At 50.9% G+C, this 4,588-nt stretch overlaps 1 pseudogene; it reads right to left on the reverse strand.

Annotated features, from left to right (window-relative positions):
- Nucleotides 1–2,071: 2,071 nt before the first annotated feature.
- LOC119357806 lies at nucleotides 2,072–4,158 on the reverse strand (annotated as a pseudogene).
- Nucleotides 4,159–4,588: the final 430 nt, after the last annotated feature.

Genomic DNA, 4,588 nt, shown 5'->3' on the forward strand with positions numbered 1-4,588 from the left:
GGCGGCGAGTATGTCACCTATTGATTTGTTCATATGGAGATAAATCTTTGGAGATTGGGGTTTTGGCATCATGAACCTTATTGTGTTTGTTCTATGGTTCAATCATCGCTGAGGTGGAGAATTGTGTTAACATTGAGGTGTTTGCTCTAGTTGCCAGCATAGAATCAGTATGGTTGTTAATTGCAATAGCTGCTCAGGAAGGATGGACTTTGCATCACATGGATGCGAAATTTGCATTTCTAAATGGATATCTAGAAGAGGAGGTGTATGTGAAGCAACCCATTGGTTATGTGAAGCAAGCAAGAGAGGAACACAAAGTATATAAGTTGCACAAGGCCTTGTGAGATTTGAAACACACGCCCAGAGCTTGGAACACTAAACTTCATCATAATTTGGTTTCACTTGAGTATAGAAGAGGAAGAGATACAAGTCGTCTACTCACTGGTGTGTATGTCGATGATCTTCTGATCACATGTGCTAGTGAGAAGGAGATTCGGAGATTCAAGCTACAGATGAAGGATTTGTTCAAAATGAGTGATTTAGGCTTGTTGAGCTATTACCTTGGGATCGAGGTACATTAAAGTACAGATGGGATCACTTTGTGCCAAGAGTCATATGCCATGAAGATGTTGGTGAACTACGGCATGAATGAGTGCAATCCTTCATAGACGCTCATGGAGGCTAGGCTCAAGTTGAGCAAGATGAGTAAAGCGCCAACCGTGGACTCAAAGATTACAAGAGTAGAGTATTGTGGGAAGCCTAAGGTGCCCATGGAGGCTAGGCTCAAGTTGAGCAAGATGAGTAAAGCGCCAACCGTGGACTCAAAGATTACAAGAGTATTGTGGGAAGCCTAAGGTGCCCATGGAGGCTAGGCTCAATGAGGGAGTCCTGGACTAAGGGGTCCTCGGGCATCCGGCCTGTTATCTATGGGCCGGACTGATGGGCTGTGAAGACGTGAAGACCGAAGACTACGCCCGTGTACGGATGTGACTCTCCTTGGCGTGGAAGGCAAGCTTGGCGAACAACTATGAAGATTCCATATTATGTAACCGATTCTATGTAACCCTAGATCCCCCCCGGTGTCTATATAAACCAGAGGACTTAGTCCGGATAGGGGAGACTCAATACCTTAGTCATACATGCTAGACTTCTAGGGTTTAGCCATTACGATCTCGTGGTAGATCAACTCTTGTAATACTCGTATTCATCAATATCAATCAAGTAGGACGTAGGGTATTACCTCCATCAAGAGGGCCCGAACCTGGGTAAAGCTTTGTGTCCCCTGTCTCCTGTTACCATCAACCTTAGACGCACAGTTCGGAACCCCCTACCCGAGATCCGCCGGTTTTGACACCGACACTCAAGTTGAGCAAGATGAGTAAAACGCCAACCGTGGACTCGAAGATTACATGAGTATTGTGGGAAGCCTAAGGTACTTGGTGGACACATGGCTAACCTAGGCTACTCTGTTGGAATTGTGAGCAGATATATGAAGAACCCTACCACTGAACATTTGGTTATTGTGTTTAGGGAGGAGGGGGGGGGGGGTGAATTTAAGCCTCTGTGAACACATACTAAAAGTTAACGTTTTATGTCCAAGTCGCAAGTTTATGTTCCATGTATAAGAACATAAGTTTACATTCCAAGTCTGTATCATGTGCAAGTTTAGGCTTTGTTATGAGTCGTGGTACCTTCAATCTCTTAAGAGATAGAAAGCAAGTTTAAACCTGATCGATTTGTGATCAGGGTTGCATCATGTTGGGCAAGTATCGTAGGCCATGTTGGACGTGAGGTCGGCTCTTTGAGCCCTATATAAGTGAAATAAAAAGCCCCGAAAAAACTGTGGGTTGAGCAGCCCAAAAACTCTTTTGTCTTTGTTCTTTGTTGTTTGATCTAGTGGCTACCACCTCTCGATACGATCCGTAAGCCAACAGTTTTCTCTACTCAACCAGCAGTGTGAGACTAAATTTACACATATGACATACAAGTCGACTGGTCTTTGAGATTTAAAGAAAATGCTAGACTGAGATACAAGATTTATATTGGGCCAAGGCGCGTAAAATCTAATAGCTTCTTCCTCCAAACAAAAAGAACTAAATCACGCATCAAGCTATGCATCCAGCGGTTCAGAAAAAGAAGCTACGCATCAGTAGAGAGTGCCGGCATAACTTTGATCAAAGATCGATCTAAAGAGCATGTGCACAAATGATGCTACACATGAAGAGTAGTAATAATAATCTTGCAGCAATGTGATAATGCGACCACGAGACATTTGCAAAACAAACGTATTCGTTAGATCGGCTAATTCCTAGACTAGCAAGCTAGTTCTTGATGTGCGCTGTAGTCGAGTTACTCCTTCCCTGGATCATACTCTCCCTGCTTAGTTCTCTTCATGCACTTCCTCCATCTTGCTCTGTCCCTGCTTCTTCTCTATGAGGAACTCCGTGAGACCCCGGAGCGCGACGTCAGGCTCATTGGTCCTCAGCAGCATCTCGGACACCTCGGCCGGCGTCACCTGCACCGCCATAAGCAGTTCCTGTATCTCCGGGAAGAGGGGGTGGTCGTCGACGAGGAAGTAGTTCCGGGCCAGAGTCTTGAATGCCTCCCAGCAGCAGTAGCCCATGTAGACGTGCATGTCCATGCGCCCCGGCCGCAGCAGCGCCGGGTCAAGCCGGTCCTTGTAATTGGTGGTGAAGACGATGAGGCGCTCCTCGCCACTGGTCGACCACAGCCCGTCGATGAAGTTGAGCAGCCCCGAGAGCGTGATCTGAGTTCGCCGTACGCACAAGTGAACATACGGACATTGAGATAGGTATATAGTACGTAATATGTTCACGCAGCAATGCAGGGGAAGAGCACGTCCGTAATTACCTCCGATTTGAGCTTGGGCGACGGCGTACCGTCCGAAGTTTCTGATGAGCCGCCGCCGTCTTCTTTGCAAGTCCTCGCCGGCGTCTTCCTCTCCTTGCTGTCCACCTCCCTTAACATGGCATCGCAGCAGCAGTCGATGTCCTCGATGACAAGGATGGACTTGTCGGACATGGTGAGGAGCAGCCACTGCAGCGTTGTGTTCTGCACGTGGCTGAGGTCGAGGTCGTAGATGTTGTAGCGGAGGTGGTTGGCCATGGCGGCCACCAGGCTGGACTAGCCGGTGCCGGGCGGGCCGTAGAGAAGGTACCCGCGCTTCCACGCCTTGCCAATCCGCCGGTAGTGGTCCCTTCTGCTGGCGAACAGGTCGAGGTCGGCGACGATGGACTGCTTCAGCGCCGGGTCCATGGCGAGCGTGTCGAACGTGGCGAGGTGATGGTGGTGCAGACTGAACCATGTTCGGCCCTCATTCATGCAGATCATGAGCGAACGCTCCCGCAGCCTCGTCTCCTCGGCCGTCCCCATGACGAAGGGCACGTACCTCTCCATGGCCATGTCTGTGTGCTTGGCGTCGAAGCTGAGCTTGAGCAGAAACTCGGCGGTGGCGGACTCCCCGTTCTTGGACTTCTTGTTTCCTCCTTCGCCGCCGTTTGTCTTGTGGTTGTGGACGGACGACCACATGAACTCGACGCCGTCGAAGACATCGACGGTGGAGTCCCCGGGCTCAATGAACAGGCGCTTCGTCCAGCTTTTGAGGCCGCCATCGTCCCTGGTCGCGGACAGCGTGAGCTCGAGACGGTGCATGGCGCGCGGGTCGAGCCTGGAGGACAGGTAGGTCCGCGCCGCGTCGAAGAGAAGATTCTCCTCGCGACCGCCGCCGCCGGTGTGGCTGCGAATGACGAGGGTTCGCCGCTCCTTGGCGCCCCATCCGAGGCGCGCGCGGAGCACGGACGTGGCCCAGCGCACTGCGGCGCGCAGCTCGTCCGGGAGGAGCTCACGCGCCATGCTCCGCGCCAGCACGGCGTACGCGGCGGCCGAGGCCGCTGAGCTGAGCGCCTTCCGGTACGCGTCCGCCGCCTTTCCGCCATAGGCACCCGTGCTGGCTGGTGAGAGGTCCATCAATGCCGTGGCCGCTGGTGGGAGTGGCTTCACGGTTTGAGGATTCGAAGCTGAGCTGAGCGACAGCGTGGGTGAGCCGGTGAGGTTGGTTTGCTTTTGACGGTTGCGCGCGTCAAGACTCAAAGAAGCTGGGTGAAAACTATGGGTGCAGTAATTGGTGGTGGTTGCCATGTGTACGCAGTGGTAGGACCCAAAAACCACCGTCTGGTCTGGTGACACTTGGTGCTGGATATGGATAAGTGGTGGAAATGACAGGCCCTTGGCTTGACCGACGACCAGAGCGTTGGTGCTTTAGAGGGCGAGACTGATCCACCACGCGATCTCAAACGGATATTTGGTTTGACTGGATTTTGTTCTTTTGGAACGGTAATGGGTTCATATATGTCCACGTTTGTCCGTTGGATCGTGGGTGTGCCCAACATGCGGCCGCACCACAAATCATGTTCGGGTTGGATGTGTTAAAAAAAACAAAAAACAAACTTAAACAAAATGTCTAAAAAGATAAATAAACGCGGTTAAAAAAATTAAAACATATTTAAGGGTCATGGCCATAAAAGAGCCCAGTTTCACGGTCCACTTAAACGGCCCAATTCCATAATAT

Source organism: Triticum dicoccoides, chromosome 2A (assembly GCF_002162155.2).
Source record: "Triticum dicoccoides isolate Atlit2015 ecotype Zavitan chromosome 2A, WEW_v2.0, whole genome shotgun sequence".
NCBI lineage: Eukaryota > Viridiplantae > Streptophyta > Magnoliopsida > Poales > Poaceae > Triticum > Triticum dicoccoides.